The sequence below is a fragment of the Notamacropus eugenii genome, chromosome 1 (genome assembly GCF_028372415.1).
Source record: "Notamacropus eugenii isolate mMacEug1 chromosome 1, mMacEug1.pri_v2, whole genome shotgun sequence".
Lineage (NCBI taxonomy): Eukaryota > Metazoa > Chordata > Mammalia > Diprotodontia > Macropodidae > Notamacropus > Notamacropus eugenii.
The window spans coordinates 601160553-601181090 of NC_092872.1; the positions used below are offsets into that span (position 1 = coordinate 601160553).

Consider the following 20538-nt stretch of genomic DNA (forward strand, 5'->3'; position numbering starts at 1 on the left):
TTAGTCAATGGAAGACTTGAAATTCCAACACAAAAGAAGTCAGTGTCCCTCTGCTGGTAACCTAATAAAAAGTGATGAAATTATTCTACAGAACTGTTGTAATGAAAATGAGTGCCAGAAGGCATCCTGAAAGCTGGACCAACTTTAGCTTGCCAGAAGGTAGCTAACAAACTCCAGATTGTAATAATGTTGGGCTAAGTAGTTTTCCTAGAATGTACAATTTATTCCAATTTTCATCCTTTGACCTTCTCTAGATCTTTGATATGCATCACTGGTTAGTGTAGAAGGACTGAATAGTAAAATTGTCAGAGGAATAAATTAGTGATATTAGCATCAGAATGAAGAATTGAAATATGACTCATTTTCTCATCAGTCAAGACCTCTGGTGAGCTCATTTCAGCTACAGTTTGGTATGTTTTTCAGGATGAACTAATCATGTGGTTCTCATACTAATGTCCAGAACACAGCATGAGAGTTTATTACTTGATTAATTGGATGGTGGCCAATAGATATAATGATATTATGTATTTGTTTCTAATTTTCTGTGAAATTGAAAACTATGTTTATATACTGAAATAGCAATTATCACACCTTGAAAAAACCCCAAGGGGAAAGCCTTTCTTTTGTACTATATTTGGTCTTTTCTAACTGTTCCTAACTTTTGGTAAAATGCTTCATATTATTAAAAAAGAAAAAAGAATGAAACAACCCTTTTTATCTTGAATTCCCACATCACTTTCTTGGTATCTGTCTCAGTATATGCAATCATTTAAATTAGCTGGTGTGATGGTTGTTCGTGTCATTGCTTTTTGTAACCCTGTATCTAGGATGAGCAGAGCAGGAAAATTAAGCAAAGAAGCACATTACTTAGAATCTTGGCACATCAGTGCCAAGTAAATCGATCCCAGTGGCTTATGATTCTTAAGGTTCTCTCTGGACCTTTGTTAATGAGACAGAGAACAACAGCTGCATGGATTTTGATATTATCAACAGCAAAGGTTAATCCTGTTTCCTCATTTATAAAATGAGGAGTTTGGGCTTTGAGTTTTATGAACATTTCATCTTTTCAAGTACGTCCTTTCATGTAATCTCCCGTGCTGCCCAACTGGAATTTTTATTGTTCCTTTCACATGACCCTCCAACCACCAACTCCGGGCCTTTGCACTGGTTTTTCACTCTTCCTGGAATGTGTTTCAACCTCAGAGACACCTTTTAGGATCCCTTGTTTTCTCCAAAACTCCACTCAAGTGCACTCCTTTTACATGAAGCCTTTCAAAAAATTTCTAGCCTCTATTGGTCCCTCCATTCCCAAAAACCTTGTATTTATTTTAATTTTGTCATATATTTGTTTGTGCATATGTCATCTCATCTGATGGAACATAAGTTCCTTAATGGTAGGGATTTTTTTTTCTTTTTTGTATTTCTCCAATGTCTATCACAGTACCTGGGATATAGCAAGTACTTAATAAAGATTTTTTGATTGATTTTGACACTCTGATTGTATGGCTATTTATATCTTGCTTTCAATTGTATTTTTACAAATGGTGGTAACATAATATAATAGGAATGTCACTGTTTTTACACTCAGAATACTTGCATTCTAATTCTACATGTGCTACTTACTGTGTATCTCTAAGGCACATCACCTATCTAGGTAGCTGTTTCTTTATCTATAAAATAAGGGCATTTAGACTAAAGGACTTTTATGGTCCCTTCTAGACAAAAATTCTATTAATCAGTAGATTTCTTTTAACTTTTATGTATAAAAATAGTGTGACCTAGTAAATATACTGCATATAAAATAGACCATTCTGACTTTATATTATTGTCTTCCTCATATGTAGGACTTATCTGTACAGTTAAAGCATAAATTCTTTGTAGGCATGGGAGCAGCCCCTTATTACCATTTCATATTCCCAGAAGTACCTGATGCTTGTTAGGTCCTTGGTCATATTCAATCAAATTATGCTTAAAATTATGATCATAGCAATACAGATCTGGAACTACAAGGGAACTTAGAGGCTATCAAACCTAATCCCAACTTCTACTCTGCTCTTTTTTCCCCCTTTGTACAAATAAAAATACTGAGGCTTTGAAAAACTAAGTGACATTCTCAAGGTCAAACAAGTAACAGCCAGATTTTGAACCAAGGTCCTCTGACTCCTCAATCTAATGGTATCCTCACAGTGCCATTATATAATACTACCAGGGCCTTCTGATAAGAAAATAAATGATGGTTCAGGAAATGATTTAGAGTCATTTATTAAAAGGAATCTATAGTCTTATCATGTAGTCAGGATCTACTAGCTTCCACTTAACACCACAAGTTTCTTTTTCCCTCTAAATCTAACAATGCTATCAGTAGCTAATTAGACTATATCCTTCCTGAGAGTAATGTAAGGTATACTTCTGGAATAAATGCTGAAGGCTTCTTACTCTGTAAATGAATAATTGAACTGTTCCTCTATGTAAAGATTCAGGAAATCTTCACAATTTCAAATGAGAAAATAGCATCAGATGCCTCGTTTATACTTTTATTGCCTACTTTCTTTTCTGTGGGAGATGGGAATGTTATGTAATAGTTTGTATTACTGATGAAGTCATACTCCAATTATGTTAGAATACAAAAGTCAGAAAAGGGCACTAGCATGACATCAAGAGGTCATAACTCCTGAATTTCAAACTAAGGCATGCACTTCATCAAATCATGAGTACGTATTTAGATAGTCAATAATCTTTCTGTTATTCCTTCACTTTTCATGTTTGTAATGTGTTCCCACTGGTACCTAGAATTGATACTGTGGAGCATATACCTCAGGCTAACTCTGTACTAATTATAATCTGATTCCTTGCCAACTCATCTATATACAGGGTTGTGTTGGAACCAGTTCTACCTGGCTCATAAGAGCTGATAGATTTTCAATTTAAGTATTTACATCTTAAAATTGGCAAAATCAGAGGTATAACTTGCAGAGCCATTGTTGATTTGCACTGGTAGAGAGTTTCTTTACGTTTCTCAAGAATTAAGTCCCAGGACCCGACAAAAACAACAAAAGTAAACATCAAACAAGTTGTATAGAGAGTAAGTGTTATAGGAATCAAAAAATTGGAATATGGGAATTTATGGGAAATATAGGAATTAAAAATCAGTTAAGCAAAAAAGACAGGACAATGACTTTCACAATGGAAAACTGTAGGAGAAAAGATTGAGAGAAAAATGATGAAGATGTATCTGGAAATTAATTAGTATGACAATTTGAATGCTCCTACCAGGTAAAGAGGCAAAATAAATGATAAAAGGAGCTCTGGGGCCATGTTTCCTCTGGGTTTATCAATCTTATTGGTCTAAGGAATTGGAATATTATTAATATAAAGGCAAAAAAAGAATTTTAAAAAATAATTTATTTTTATTTTTCAACATTCAATTCCACAAGATTTTGAGTTCCAAATTTTCTCCCCATCTCTCCCCTCGACCCACCCTAAGAACGAGTGCATTCTGATTACTCCTTCCACCAATCTGTCATCCCTTCTATCATATACCTCCTTTTCTCTTGTCCTCTTCCCCTCTATTTTCTTGTAGAGCAAGATAGATTTCTATACCCCATTGCCTGTATGTCTTATTTCCCAGTTGCATGTAAAAACAATGTTTAAAGTTTGTTTTTTAAAGCTTTGAGTTCCAACCTCTCTCCCTTCCTCTTTCCCTACCCACTCCCATTGAGAAGGCAAGTAATTCAATATAGGTTATACAGGTACAGTTATGCAAAACACTTGTGTAATGGTCATGTTGTGAAAGACTTAACTATTTTCCCTCCATCCTATCCTGCCCCCCATTTATTCTGTTCTGTCTTTTGACCCTGTCCCTTCACAAAAGTGTATACTTGTAACTACCTTCTCCTCCTATTTGCCCTGCCTTCTATCTTTCTCCCACCCCCAGCTTATCCCCTTCACCCCATTTTCCTATAGTGTAAGATACATTTTCATACCAAATTGAATGTGCATGTTATTCCCTCCTTAAGCCAGATGCAATGAGAATAAGATTCATTCTTTCCCTTTAACCTCCTCATTCTTCCCCTGCATTGAAAAACAACTTTTTCTTGCCTCTTTTATGTTCTGTTTTATATTCTGTTTCTCTCTTTCTTCTTCCAATATATTCCTCTCTCAGCCCTTAATTTTATTTTTTTTACATATCATTGCTCCATATTCAACTCACTCTGTGCTCTCTATGTATAATCCCTCCATCTACCCTAACACTAAGAAAAGTCTCAAGAGTTACAAATATTATCTTTCCATGTAGGAATATAAACAGTTCAACTGTAGTAAGTCCCTTATGATTTCTCCTTCCTGTTTACCTTTTCATGCTTCTCGAATTTGAAAGTCAAATTTTCTATTCAACTCTGGTCTTTTCATCAAGAATGTTGGAAATTCTTCTATTTCATTGAATGATCATTTTTTCCCCTGAATTATTATATTCAGCTTTCCTCACCATGTGATTCTTGGTTTTAATCCTAGCTCCTTTCACTCTTGGAATATCATATTCTAAGTCCTCTGATCCCTTAATGTAGAAGCTGCTAGATCTTGTGTTGCCCTGATTCTATTTCTACAATACTCAAATTGCTTCTTTCTGGCTGCTTGAATTTGGCTGCAATATTTCTAGGAGTTTTCTTTTTGGTATCTCCATCAGGGGGCAATCAGGGGATTCTTTCAATATCTATTTTACCCTCTGGATCTAGAATATCAGGGCAGTTTTCTTTGATAATTTCTTGAAAGATGATGTTTAGACTCTTTTTTTGAGTGTGGCTTTTAGGTCTCTCCTGGATCTATTTTCCAGGTCAGTTATTTTTCCAATGAGATATTCCACATTGTCTGGTATTTTTTTCATCGCTTTGGCTTTGTTTTATAATTTCTTGATTTTTCGTAAAGTCATTAGCTTCCATCTTCTTCATTCTAATTTTTAAAGAATTATTTTCCTCAGTAAGCTTTTGGACCTCCTTTTCCATTTAGCTATTTTTGCTTTTTAAAATATTCTTTTCCTCATTGACTTTTTGGATCTCTTGTCATTTGGATTAGTCTATTTTTTAAGGTATTATTTTCTTCAGAATTTTTGCGTCCCTTTTAGCAAGCAGTTGAGTCACTTTTCATGATTTTCTTCTCTCACTCTCATTTCTCTTCCCAGTTTTTGCTCTACTTCTCTTAGTTGATTTTCAAAATCCTTTTGGAGTTCTTCCATGGACTGAGACAACTCATCTCTTTCTTGAAGTCATTGGATGTAGGAATTTTGACTTTGTTGTTCACTTCCAGTTGTATGTTTTGATCTTCCTTGTCACCAAAGTAATACTCTACAGTCTAATTTTTTTCCTGTTTTTGCTCATGTTCTCAGCCAATTACTTGACTTTTGAGCTCTTTGTCAAGGTAGTTTCCTGCTTTCAGTTCAGGTGGGGAGGTATACTGCCAGCTGCTTCATCTCCTTACCATCTGTGGCCTAGAGTTCCAGAAACTGTGGCGGCTGCTGTCCCTGCTGCTTCTGTGGCCACCAGCAGCTCCTCTGTCCTCTCTGCCACCCCGGGGCTGGGGCAGGACCACTCTACTCTCTCACACAGGTCCAACAAGTTTTTTTCCGCTGACCTTCTAATTTGTCTTTGGTGTTTGAGGGTCATGAAGTCTGGAAACCACCAGTGATTCAGTACCCCCTGAGGCCTGCTCAGGTCCCACCTGTGCTGGCCTGTGTTGGACTGCACTCTGCTCCCAGCCCAGCAGGATAGATGATTTCTGTCAACCTTCCAGGCTGTCTTAGGCTGGAGATTTGCTTTACTCGGTTATTCTGCTTCTGCAGCTCCAGAATTTGTTTAGACTCATTTTTACAGATACTTGACTGGGTTTGGGGGAAGAGCTCTATCAAATCCCTGCTTTTACTCTGCCATCTTGGTTCCCCCCACAAAAAAAAATGAAAATTTTTGAGAGCAGAAGTAACATTCTTAAAAAAAAGAGAAGTTTAAAAGTATTAGTAGAATCACAGGACATGATAGCTTAGGACGGGGAAATAAGGTAAGAGAATAATGTTCAAATTTAAGGTAATAAATATTTCTTGTCATACAGATTTAATAAGTGGGAATGACTGCTCATGCTTCTTGTTAGCTCTTTGAAGACAGAGACAATTCCTGTTTAAGTCCCTTGAGGGAGGCAAGAAAGGTGGTGTGCTAGAATAAATTCTGTAACTGGTAGTAGGGGGTCCTGGGTTCAAATATTCTTGGACTCTAAGCAAATTGCATAACCTCTGTGAGCCTATTTCAATTATTCTTATTCATAGAATCATAACATTTTAGAGATGGAAAGGAGCTTAGGGATCATCTATTCATTTTAGAGATGAAAAGACTGATGTCCTGAAAAATACCCAGACTTGCCTAAGGCCACAGAGTCAATTAGTGACAGAACAGAGACTAGAACCAGTGACTCTTCTGTAATAGGTATTCTGTCAAGGATTAGGCCATGCCCTTAGGAAAAGACCTAGTGGCTAGAGACTTTGGGATTTGTGTTTCATTGCATCTTGGGAAGAGAAGAAGCTATATCTGGAGGGCAAAGATTTTGTTGTTGTTGTTGTTGTTTTTAATCTATAGTAGGAACTTTAAGGATTCCTCAAGAGGGATAACAAATAGAAAAGGGAGGTAACAGGAAAATGACAAGGCCTAAGATGAAGAAACTCAGGGGCTACAACACTGAGGAAAATGAAATGAAACAAAAAACACAGAAAAATTGATTCTGTCTTACTTCAGGTTGGTGATGTTGACAGCCAAGAGGTAGCTATTTCAAAGCATATCTCTTTGTTCTATTAAATATTATATCCTATTGATCCAATTTTATTTTTCAAAATACTTGTGCTCAATGCTATCCTTCTTGTTCTTTGAATCTCTTTGTTTTGTAAATTGGGGGCGTGGGACATAGTGGGAGCTACATTGGAGAAAGTGTGCTGTCCTAGCATAGGACTGGAATCCCAATTCCCTAGCCTATTGTTAGACAGTTTTTTACTAATAATGGGCAATTCCAATGTTTCATAACTATTTTACAAGGACAGAATTACTATGAACTTTGGACCTTCTAAATCCACCTTTTGAAAACAAGAGCTTCATATAGTGACAGCTAGTATTACGCTTAATTTTGCTCAGACAGGCAGCAAGGTATAGTGACAAGAGTGTAGGATTAGGAGTTGAGAAGACATGTTCAAATCCTGCCTCTGAAATTGACTAGCTGTCTGGCAATGCATGTCCTCTAAACATCTTGTATTCAATTTCCTTAACTATAAAATAGAGATAATAAAATCTATTGTACTTATGTGGTTGCTGTGAGGCTGAAATGGAAAGTGGGTGCTTTGAGTGCTCTCTCTCTTCTCTCTCTCTCTCTCTCTCTCTCTCTCTCTCTCTCTCTCTCTCTCTCTCTCTCTCTCTCTCTCTCTCTCTCATCATTTATTTACTTATTTGCACACATATATCCTAGTAAAGAGGATAAACCACTTACAGACACAGGCTCTTTCTCTGCTTGGTCTTTGGGTCCCTAGTACATTGTACATGGTGAATGCTTAGCACCATTTTAATGAATTAGAGAAGCCAAAATATCCATTTCTTTACTTTATGTGTGATAGAGAACTGAAGATACTAGAAAAGAAAGCCCAAATCACTGTGCTCTCTTTGCTTCGGTAGACTTTGAGTCAGACTTCTGAAATGTTCTAGAAAGCCATTGATGGTTTTCACATCTTTGTGTTAGTTATACTCTTTGCTTTTTCAGACAGATTTTAAGTGTATTGGTTTTTGTCACATAAATCTTCTCCATGGAGCATTTGTACAACCACAGAGATATTATAAAGCCAATAGCTTCTACTACAAATGTGTCTTTTCCCTACTATTACTGCTCTACTACTTGGTTGGTTGGTTGGTTGTTGTCCTTTGTTCTCGAAGAGGATCAAAAGGATATTGCCATGATAAAGTCAAATTTCAATGTGTCTGACTGTGACTGATCAGACCAATATGAGCTTGGATTGCTGTGTCACAGACTGGGCACAGATAGTCCATGTGAACAAAAATTTGTACATCCTATATTTCCTTTGAGATGTTTCAATTCTGCTTTGCTCATAGAGCTCAGCACCCTTTCTGATGTGGTCATGCCATGCTGAGCTTTCCTCTGCCAGTGTCTCCCATGTCACACAATCAATTCCAAAGTTCTTGAGAGACACATTAAGAATGTCCTTGTATCACCTCTTCTGACCACCATGTGATCACCTGCCCCATGCAAATTCTTCATAAAATAGTTTTTTGGCAAGCATATGTTTTACATTCAAACAACATGGCCAACCAAAGTTGTACTCTCTGAAGCATGGTTTGAATGCTTGGCAGTTTAGTTCAAGTAAGGACCTTAGTGTCTGGTACCTTATCCTGCCAGGTGATGTTCAGAATCTTCCTAAGTCAAGCGGAAGTGATTCATTTTCCTGGCATGGCGCTGGTAGACTGTCTATGTTTCATAGGCATACAACAAAAAGATCAGCACAATGGCTCTTTAGACTTTCAATTTGGTAGTGAGTTAATACCTTTTCTCTCCCATACTTTTCTTCAGAGTAGGACCCAGACCCAGACTCTACTACTACTACTATTACTACTACCACCACCACCACTACTACTACTACTACTAGCACTATTACTACCAATAATAATAATTAATAATAACTGAAATTTATATATTGCTTTAGAATTTGTTAAGTGCTTATCTACATTATCTCAATTAAGACTCACAACCACCCTCTGAGGTATGTATAGCACATTTCTCCATTGTTATACAGATAGTATCAGAGATAAAACTTCAACCCATATACGTGTGTGTCTGTGTGTACGTACATGAATATGTATATATACATACATACATACAGATATATGAACAATTTTTAAAAATCAATTTCCATGAGACCTTGGAAGCAAGAAATCTAAAGTCATAGAGATTATCAGTCTGGAATTGGAAAGTACCAACTACTTTGGTCATCTAGTCCAATGCCTCATTTGGTAATTTAAAAAACTGAGACCCAGGGAGGTTGAGTGACTTACCCTCATTGACACAAACAGTACTATTAGAATTGGAATTTGAACCCATGTTCCAACTTGAGAGCCAGTATTCTTTCCACTTTAATATCTCAAAATCAATGTGTTGGTTAGGAATAAGCTACATCATCGTGGCGTACCACCAACATGAGATCATTCTAGTTTTTTGCTGTTCTTGTGTTTGGCTTAGAACTTTTTGGAAATCATATGTGAGGAGATAGCATGGTATAGTGGAAAGGGTTGCAGTTCTAGATACAGATGACCTGGGTTCAAATTCCAGCTCTGTCATGTACTAATCCTTTTGACCTTTCCAAGTCCTCATTTTCCTCAGCTGTAATAAGAAGCAGTTATACTACATTACCTCTTAGATTTCTTCCATCTGACAGTCAGTGATCACCTGTCACTCCTTCAATTCCTTAGTGCCTTACTCCCTCCCCAAAATCCCTTGTCTTAACAAGTCTATGCAATGCATAGACTTAAGTGGGCTTTGTGATTCCCACAATGGAAGGTAAATTCTTTGAAGACAAGGACTATTTTGTTTTTGATCTTGTGTCTCTAGCAATCAGAATAGTGGCTGACACATAGTAGGTACTTAATAAATGCTTGTTGATTGATTAGATGTATTTTACCTTGTATTGAAACCTAGATCACAGCCCTATAATTTGAAGAACTTGTCCCTTTATTTCATTCCTCTCCCCCAAAAAATGGGGTGATGTTTTTCTCTTTGAAGTCTTGTGGCACTTCTGCTCTTTTCTGGATTTTGTCAGAGGTCATCAACAGGAGTTCAATACTCTCATCCCTTAGTTCATTCAAAATCCTGAGACATAATTTAAGCCTTATGACATTGCATTCTATGATTCGGTAATTACCTGTGATCTTGTTAGATCAGAATCCCAAGGTCACAATAATAGAAGCATCTCATTATTATGCTAGAGGTATTTCTATAGGACAGAATCATGTACATACCAAGTGCTTAAAAATAATTCTTTTTAAGCCCTCATTTCTTGGGTTTACAGAGGAACCCAAGGAGAAACAGCTTGCTCTCCATCACATTTAGCAATAAAACTAGCACCAGAAGCTAGGGTTCCTGGATGATATGCCTCATTACACAATCAAATTTCAGATTCCAGTTCACTGACTGTAGTCCTCTGATGCTGAAGGAATTCTTTCCAGTCTTGCTTATTTCAAGATTTTGATTAATCAAAAGCAGGAAATCACAGACAACTGACAAAGCTTGATTCACTGGCAAAGGACTAAAATGTACCAAAAACAAAAACCACCCTTCATGAATGTAATGTTCAGCATAAATGCTAAATAATAATAGCCCACTCAGATCTCTGATGCTCCATTAGCTTTCCTTCTCTCCAAATCACTAAACTTTCTAGCATGTTTGTGCTCAAGGCAAGTATTAGTTGTTTAATGAGAATGGTGAGCTGCAGGCATTTCTCCCAATACACTGACATTATTAGAAATACATACACTGTTTACCAAGCAAGAAGGCAAGTGTTATTGTTTACACAAAAGCTTTCTAATATCTTTTGGAGTTTCAGAAAACCCAATACCTGTTACTCTCCTAGATTTTTTTCTTAATTTAGTCATAGAGAGAAAGAATTTAAAGCATTAAAAATAATCCTTGCCTGCAAATGAGCCCAGATATGAACACTAAATTAATCTGCTGATGAGTTTCATTTTTTTCTCCAGTGGCTTATAGATTTAAAAGGAGAAAGGACCTCAGAAACTATCTATCTATTACGATCCCCTCATTTGACAGATAAAAAACAGAGGTCCAAGGAGGTTGAGGGGCTTGTTCAAGGCAATATAGATGGTAATCATTATATCTGGGATTTGACCTATGTTCCTCTTACTGTAGATTCAGTGGCCTCCCCATTGTACCACATTGTGTTGGTTTGACATTTTGGACTTGTAGAATGTGGCTTCTTAAACCTAGAAAATAGACTCTTCTTCAATAACAAAGGTAGTAAATTACATGATGTGTCATAGGATGTTCACTTGAAAGCTTTCTTAGAAATCCAACCCCCTCAATTGAAAGATAAAAAACTGAGGATCAAGGAGGTTTTCACTTGCCCAAGGTCACATAGTGTATCAGTAAGCACCTCAACATACTCATCGGGGCCTACTGTCACAGGTTATTAGATCTGCATTCGTAAAAGTAAAGGCAAATTTTGACGGATTAACAATCACTTTAATCAAGCACATGTATCATTCCTTTAACCAAACACTTCTATTATTCACCTATTTCAGGGGAATCAGTAAAGAAAATACAGAGAAATCAAAAAGTCAACAGACATGGCTTCCTCTGCCTGATCATAATTTAACAGACAGGTCTAACTGACCATAGTTACCAAAGAGGGAAGCACCGACATCTGGGTTTTCAAAACCAGGAGGACTCCTTAAAGTAGCTTCATCAGCTACTGAAACCATCTTATAAAAACTAAGCCCCAAATAAAACCTCACCCTCAGAGTCTTTATACACTTTTTAGAGCCAGAAGGCATCACATCCCTAGAGAACTAGTGCCTCATTAACAAAAAGCATTGACCTTCCTACAAATCTTCCCAGACCAGACAATAAGTGGGAAAGATCTTCCTTAGTCACATTCAAGTAGAGGCATTATACTTCTTGATTATGCTAAAAGTAAAATAGCAAAATATCCTATTTTACTTGCCCTTATGCATAGATAGAAGAGAAAGGATAAGAAGGAATGCCTTCATCTGCTAACTATAATGAATAATAATAATAGCAACTGACATGTATAGCATTTACTACATCAGGCACTGTGCTAAGGGCTTTACAATTAATATCTCATTTGATCCTTACAACAATCCTGGAAAGTATGTACTATCATTTCTTTACCATTTTGCATATGAGGAAATCACAGCCAACAGGGGAAAACAAACCAGTCATTTCTAGGCAAGTCCTGCTTATAGAAAGCTAAAATTCGAGGAAACTGATATCTCCATATATGTCCTACCTAAGAGTGTCATGGTAAAATGGTTAGAGTGCTGGGCTAAAAGAAAGAAAGAGCTGCAACCAAGCCTCAGTTTGCTCATATGAAAAATGGAGATAACGATATTTGTCACTTAATTCACATAGGCAACTAGGTAGCAAAGTGATTAGAATGCTGGATTTGGAGTCAGGAAGACCAGAATCTAAACCTGATCTCAAACATTTACCATATAACTTTTGGCAAATCACTTACCCTCTATCTGTCTCCTAATCTATAAAATGGGAATTATAATTACACCTGTCTCCCAGGCATATTGTGAGGATAAAAGGAGAAACTTAAATATTTTGTAAACCTTAAAATGTTTATATAAATGCTAGCTATCATTTTCATTATTATTATTATTATTATTGTATTTTAAAGCTCAAATATGATAATATATGCAAAGTGTTTTCACAAATCTTACAGTACCATATAAAAGCTACTCATAATGAGGATGATGATAATGAAGATGGTGACAGTAATGACTGTAGTGAAGCTCAAATATGATAAGCTGTGTGAATGCTTTGCCAGCCTTAAAGTGCATGCAAATGTAAATTATTTTTGCTTCCCTTCCCCCAACCCATTTTTTGCATACAAAAAAATATATAGAACTTGAATCCCTTTTCCCAGATCTTGTATTCAATTATTTTTTCTAGACAAGCCCTTCAGGGACAAGAGAACCATTCATCTCAACTAATGTTGATAAGCTTAGCAAGCAAGCTATTATCATAATTTTTACATGGACACTTCAATGAATGGTTCTCCTACATCAATAATGTACCTTTTCAATTGATAACAATTCTGCTGGAGATCTGAACCACACAAAGTAGAGTATTTTGTAAAGCATTCAGCAGAAAGAAGGTAAGTGCCTGTTATGTGCCAGAACACTGTGCTGAGTGCTTTACAAATATAAATTAATTTTATCCTCACAGCAACCATGGGAAATAGGTGCAATTATAATTCCCATTTCATAGTTGAGCAAACTGAGGCAGACAGGTTACATGACTTTTTCAGGGTTGTATCTTATGCTGCCTTTGAACTCAGCATTTATTAGTTCCAGACCCTGTTCTCTATACACTGCACCACAGATGCTTCATTAGTGTTAGTATGTATGAGTTACTACACATGTGTTATAAACAAGTATCTAGAAACTATATACCCTCTGTAGTCAGTTAGTGAAGTTGGAACTTTGTATCCTATATCGTGTACCAATTTCTGAGTTATTTTGTATTTACATATCTGTGTAGAAGTTATATAGTCAATGGAATGTCAGCTTCTTGATGTCAGGAAATATCTCATTTTTGCCTTTCTATTCCCAGTGCTTATCACACAGTAAATGCCTAATAAATGTGTGTTGAACTGACAATCAGACTCGGTGATCTCTACCCTTTCTTTCAGCTCTATGTAAAATAACAACACAAGACCAACAAAAATGGCAATGTACATTTATATCGTGATTTCAGGTTAACAATTTGGATTAGCAAATGAGGTTAGCCCAGTTAGTTATTTCCAAACAATAACCCTATGAAAGAGCTAGACCAAGCATCAGTATCCCTATTTTATAGAAGAGGAAACCAATACAATAGGAAGTTGCCCATGATTTACTTCTTGAAAGTGACTGGGGTGTAAGTCAAGGCCAGGTCTGCTGACCTCAGCTTTAGGAATCTATCTATCCACTGTGTAAATCTGTCTCTCAGCATGGCTTTGTTTCTGCTGTGTATGACTGTGGACCATTTTAATCTCTTAAATTGAGAAAGGGTATTTAAGCTACATTGCTTTCTGCTCTGTTCTACGACAGTGTACTCCACAATTCTCTCTGCCTGCATATTTTTATATAGTTAAGGTATTTAGGAAAAGGGGGCAGGAGGGTAAGTACTGTTATTTCTTAAGTCTGATAAAGGGCCAACTTGATGGTCTCTTCCCTTACAATTATTGCTGAATTCATTTCCCCTGGCTTATGTGATCTCTGCAGATTTTGTATTGCTCTGTGCATTTATCAGGTGCTAGTAGTGTTGCATTTATATATGTCTATATCTCAGCACCCCTTTTCACCCTTTTGGGCTCTAAGGCAGGGACTAAGATTCCTTTTGTTTTCATCTCTTTTATTTTTTTTATTATTGGTGTCTAGTCCAATGAATTGGACATAATAGATACAAAATAAATTATTGCTAAGTAGTGTTAGCATTAATGAAAAAGAATTAAGTACCTATAAGATGTATAAACAATTTATTAGTTTTCAGTCTGTATCTGTAATTTCATTTAGCCTCAAGAAATTCTGCAAGGGAAATCCTTTTGTTAAAGACTGACAAATCATATATAACTTATAGTTTAAGAGCTATCTGGACCACTGAATGGTCAAATGACTTGTCTGTGGTCACATCTGGTACGTATCAATCAAAAGGGCTTATTAAACTCTTCCTGAGTGCCAGAAATTGTGCTTAGTATTAGGAATATAAAGACAACTATGAAACATCCATAGCTTCTTGGAGCCTGCATTCTATGGGGAAAATAACATGGGCAATGTATCATCAAGGCAATATTCACAGTACTAGCAGTGATTGCGAATATGCTGAAGTAGTTCTGAATCTCAAAGTATAGCAAACTGTCCATATAGAAGGTAGAAGAAAAACATACATTCAGACACCAGAAAATCAAATCCCAGCATCAGAAAGTGAAATCCATCATAGTAGCCAAGAAGTCAATGCACATTAGCACTGCAGGAGACAACGCCATTCCCAAGCCAACCCCTGCCCCTGCCCTACTGCTGGGCCCTTTCCACAAGCAAACACTCACAAGACTACTTGTGCCTTCCTGTGTTCTTTCTCTCTCCTCCACCCTAACTGCTCTCACGAACTTCTTCCCAGCTCTGCTTCACCCATTCAGCAAGCTTCTCCCAACACATGTGACTTAGGCTTCCATGTGATTTATGGATGGGAAGGATCTTCACATTAGGCAAAAATACATTAACCATACAGGCATAAATAAATAAATTATAGAAAATATACAAAACAAATGCCAAGTGATCAGATGGAAAGGCTGAGAGGAAACAGAAAATTTGATGTAGGAGATGTCACATGAGTTCAGATTTAAGGAAAGATAAAGATTCTATTAAGTGAAAGTAGGGAAAGAGTACATTATGAGATGGAAAATGAACAGCCTGAGCAAAGACACAGAGAAGGGGGATGGAAGTGTCATGTGTGAGAAATAGCAAACTGCCAAGCTTGGATGAATGGTAGAGTCTATGAAGAGAATATTATGTTGCAAATCTGGAAAGTCTGCTATAGCCAAACTGTGAAGGAATTTAAATACCAAACAGATATGCTTCTATTTGATTCTGGAGGTAATAGGGAGTCATTATAATTTATTTAGAAAGGGAATCATGTGGTCAGTTCTGTGCTTTAGGGAAATCACTTTGTCAGCTGTGTGGAGAAGGAGTTAGAGAAGACAGAGATCTGAGTCAAGGAGACCAATAGAAGGTTATTACACGAATCTAGCCAAGAGCCAATAGCGGCTTGAATTAGAGTGGTGAAAGAAATGAATAGATAGATTTGAGTGATGTTGATGGGAGAATCAACAAGACTTGGCAACTGACTGGAGAAAAGGAAAGAAAGAAAGAAAGGGAAGGGAAGGGAAGGGAAGAGAAGGGAAGGGAAGAGAAGGAAAGAAAAGGGAAGGGAAGGAAAAGAAAAGGACATTTATGTGCCCTATCTCATATTTATTTGTTGAAATAATGGACATACAAAGACAAATCCTTATTTAATACAGGTCATGTGCTGTGGGCTGGACTCTATCTCTGTGTCTCTCTCTATCTCTGTCTTTCTCTCTACATAAACACTGAACAGTAGAGTCATTTGATTGTTTCCATTGGCTCACTCTTACTTCAGTATCTATTGATGTGGTTCTATCTCATAGATTCACAGATTTTCAGTGCTAAAAAAAAACATACAAGACCATCCAGCCACCCAAACAGTTACTTGAAAGCCACAAACTACTTGTCTTAAGTTTTTGTACTTCTTTTAGTCAGAACTAAAGATGTCTTTATCTGAGTCATCTCATTAATATATAAGCACATTTGGTACTTGGAAAAATGAGTCACCATAATTTGTGAATTATGTGGTGAAATGAAATGCTGGCAAAAAATAGAGATAAAATATGTATCTGTGCTCTTTATTCTTGGTGTCCCATCAGTAAAAATATAAAATAATTTTAATTTTTTAATATAAACACATTATCAAATCATTCCATAATTTAGCTCTTTAAAAAGCTGTACTTTAAATATATCTAAGGATCATTGATTTTATCAACCCAGTGGGATAATTCTTTAACTCATCTAATGATCTTGATATGATTTGGTAGATATCTCGGAGGACATTTTCTGAGTCACATGGAGGTTAAGTGATTTAACCAGGGTCTCACAGCTAGTAAATATCAGAGGTGAGATTTCAATCCAGAGCCTCCTGGGCCCACATCCAGAATTCTATTTCTTATATCATACTTCCCCTATTCTAAGACTGATTTTTTGAAAAAAAGTACCAATCCTTCAGATGACTCTTATTGCTTAAAAGATTATTGATCACTTATCTGGTCCACTCTATTTACAGAGAAAGAAACTGAGGCTCAGAGATGTTGTCAATTCCTTATGCATAGCTAATCACTGATAGAACTAACACCCATTCACCAGTGCATACCCAGAATGGCCATCTGTCTTCCTAGTGGCCCACTTCTTTGCAACAGGAAGAACAACCCTCAGACCTCTTCCATATTTCCTAATGATTTCCCACCCTGGGAGAATTAATTTACTCAGATTTGTTACTCTGTTTCTGAACTGATCCACCCTGATTAATGATTGAGTGAAAGAGATCTCACCTAACCTACTATAAGTGGGCCAAGTATATTCTTCACACTCTATTTCACTACCATCAAGAAGCCAGGACCTATCCAGCTCAAACATATTTCCATTTACTCAACCAGTACACATAATCACACACATATGCCCTTTCCACGTGTTAGGCTTACATGTCATTTGGTAATAGTAATCAAACAAGTTTTACTATTGCTATTAGAGAGAAAATGAAAATATGAACATCAACTCTCCAGTGCTTAAGCTCACAATCTCTGTAGTTTCTTGTAGTTATTCTCTTCTCTAGGCTGGAGGTATCCTGCATGTGTCATTTCTCCCAGGTAGAATATAAGCTTCTTGAAAGGAGGAACTGTTTTTATTTTTTAATTTGTATGCATAATGTCTAACACATTGTCAGATAGAAGGAGTTTAATAAATGTTAGTTCCATCTGTTCATTAAACCTGTATCTTTTGCCTCTCAGGCTAATCCTAAAATGGGAAGGAGACAGTCAATGGAGGCTTGAGCCTATGACAAAGGCAAGACACACTTTCTAATTCCCTGGGGGGACTAGAAAATCCTGGGGAGAAGAGGAGAACAAGACAACAAACCTGGCCCTTAGAGAGCAGAGCAAGGGTCCACCATGTTATATATGTTAAATGTATGTGAATATTAAAGCACTATATAACTGTTAAATATCATGTACTAGGAAGAAAGGATGTGAGGGAAATAATGTATTTATTTATAAGTGCCCCTCCCCCATGTAACCATAGTATTAACATTGTGAGAATATAGGAGATTTCTTTCAGTTCATGGTTAGGACTATTTCTTTTTTGGAATGCAAATATATAACAAAAGTAGTAAACAGATCTAGCCTTTTCTCTGTACTGAAGAAAGGGTGGTTTCTAATTTATATGTTAATGGCTAATGGTAGACCAGATCAAAATCGTGACAATGGAAAAGCAAAAGTTTCTTTCCATCTTTCCTACCTTGGGCATGTTTAAGAAGCTTAGTTGACATCAACTCTTGCATCTTTACTTTCCAGATCAGACTGGGGACCTTTCTTCTCCCTATGCTACCTCCTAACTCCTTTATTATACTTTGAAGTCCTAAAAGAAAAGACCTAGAAAAAAATATTAGCACTTTATCTTATTCAGCTCTCTTCTTCTGTTGAGACTGTACTTTAAAATTATATTTCCTGTTACTTGTTCAGGAGCAGTTTTCACTTGTCTTTTTACCCTAATTATATCTAAGAGTCAAGACACCAATTGTTTCTTCCATCTCTGCTTTCTTGATGAACCAATTGCTGTCCCTAAATCAATGAACCAGCTTGTCCCAGTGAATAACCCACCACTTTATACTGCAGCATATGTGATTATGTGGTACCCTGAAGCAAGAAAAGATCTCTCCAGTGGTTTCAAAGATTGAATGCAGTTTCCAAAGGTACCTATCAGGGAGTAGTTTGTGCCCTGGGGAAACCTGATTTACTACGCTGCATTTATTTCTTTCTTCGGGTATATTTCCCCTTCAATACAACAGAGTAAATTCACATTAAAGACTATAACTCCTCATTAGACTGATTTGTGCAGCTCATTGAAGCAATTTGAGGCTCATCTGTCATAACACTACCATGTATAGATGGGAAAGGTGGGAAAACTTTAGTTTTAGACTTTATTCAGATTTAAGACCCATCCATTCTGAGCATAAGCTAATCATCCAAGTATGTCTAATGAATACATTCTTCTGGAAACCAGCTACCCTAAAGCACCAATAGAGAAACTTCTAATTGTATCCCATAGCTTCCTGGAAAAGTAGATCTTAGATAAATGAGTGGTTTATTCTTAGAGCAAGATATTTACTCATCTTTATTTCCTGTCATTTTCCTTGATGTCACAGTAAAAAGTCTCCTAGGATTAGGCCTAGAAGGAAATTAAATCTTTATCCTCTGATGTGTTAGTTGTGTTTTATTCTTAGAAAACTATTTAAGTTATCATTAACCAACTGTGTGATTTTGGCCAAGTCCCTTAACCTTTTGGGGTCCAGTTTAAGTGGACCAAAAGATTTCTAAGGTATCTTTCAGATGAAAGCATCTATGAATCCCAATTCAGTTCAATAGTAATCACCTGCACCTGCTGTGTATTGTACCATGTTACTAGATACTTAGCAATCAAAAGACAAAAAATAGGATTCCTTATTCTTAAGGCGTTAACATCCTTTTTTGTTGTTTTTCAGTCATATCTGACACTTCTTGACCCCCTTGGAGTTTTCTTGGCAAAGAAACTAAAATGATTTGACATTTCCTTCTCCAGCTCTTTTTTACAGATGAGGAAACTGAAGCAAGCAGGTTTGAGTGACTTACCCAGGGTAACACAACTGGAAAGTGTCTGGGGCCAGGATTGAACTCATGAAGATGAGTCTTCTTAATCCCAAACCCTTTGCTGTATCCACTGTGCCACCTAGCTGTACCACAACATTCTCTAAGGGGATTCATTCCATATGAACACTGTTTAGGGGAAGGCCAAATCATTTTTAGAAAGAATTATAACAACTAAGAGAGTCAAGGAAAGGGCTTGTATAGAAACTAATACTTGAAGTCTGCTTTAGAGGGAGCAAGGGATTCTAAGAGGCAGAAACCTCAATTTTCTTCAGTTTAATGTAGGGTTCTTGTGAGGCTTAAATTACCTAAAGCACTATATGTCATCAATGTTATTATTATTATATGTCAACATGAAGGGAAATTCTTTGAGGACAATGTTAAATCAAACAGAAAAGACTGGTTGATGTGAATTTTCTGGAATTATGTTAAAAACAAGTAATCCCTCAAACCCTTAAATTATTCTGGCATTTACTGAAGCCCCAGAAATAGTCACATTTTTATTTTTCATGGGAAAATAGCCAGTGAATAGACAAAGTCAGTGTTGGGCAGAGAGGAATGACTGGATGATGCTACATGGAGCTTCTCATTTAGCAATGACTGGTATTTCTAGCCTGGTGCCACAAATTAAAGAAATAGCCCCAGGACAATTGCAACTGATATCTTGCATTCCCTGCCAAGCAGTGTTGATACTGGTTCTGAGACATCATGTAATACATTCAATCACTAGTCCATCTGGTGATCTGGGCCTAGAAAAAGTGTTTTGTCAACAGAGGGCAGTATGCCAGACGTAGCAGGGCTTTTATGAATGAAAACAAAACGTAACCTTAGAGGCTTTTTGGTCAGTAGGATAGGGTTCCTCACTAGACAACTAAAATCAAGTTAATCAATTATACAGATAAACATGTATATGTGTGTATATCATAGACAATATGTGTGTGTCATAGACATACACATATATACATGCATACAAGTAATATTTTTAAGAACAGGGCAGTCAGTCCTTAGAGCAAAACTTCAGTTAATCAAGAACTCAATTAGCAAAATATGATGATCTCAGGAAAACAAAATAGCTCTTAGGTGTCTTAGTGAGTGAGTCAATGAATGAACAACCACTAGCACCAAAAATATTTCTTAAATTGTTACTATGCATTAAGCTCTAGAATATGAAAACAAAGTTCCTGATTTCAAGAAGCTTTGATTCTAATATGGTGAGGCAACACAGAGGTTGATTGAGGAAATGTGTTTTA

At 36.6% G+C, this 20538-nt stretch overlaps 1 protein-coding gene across 3 annotated transcripts in view; it reads left to right on the forward strand.

Annotated features, from left to right (window-relative positions):
• Window positions 1-20538, forward strand: part of SYNDIG1 (synapse differentiation inducing 1) — a 280651-nt gene that overhangs the window by 76022 nt on the left and 184091 nt on the right. Inside the window, exon 2 of one of the 3 annotated variants that reach the window (XM_072634624.1) lies at window positions 17399-17575. The exons of the other annotated variants lie outside the window; for them this stretch is intronic. The gene's annotated coding sequence lies outside the window, so the exon portion shown is untranslated. The remainder of the gene's footprint in view (window positions 1-17398; window positions 17576-20538) is intronic. 3 annotated transcript variants of the gene reach the window in all.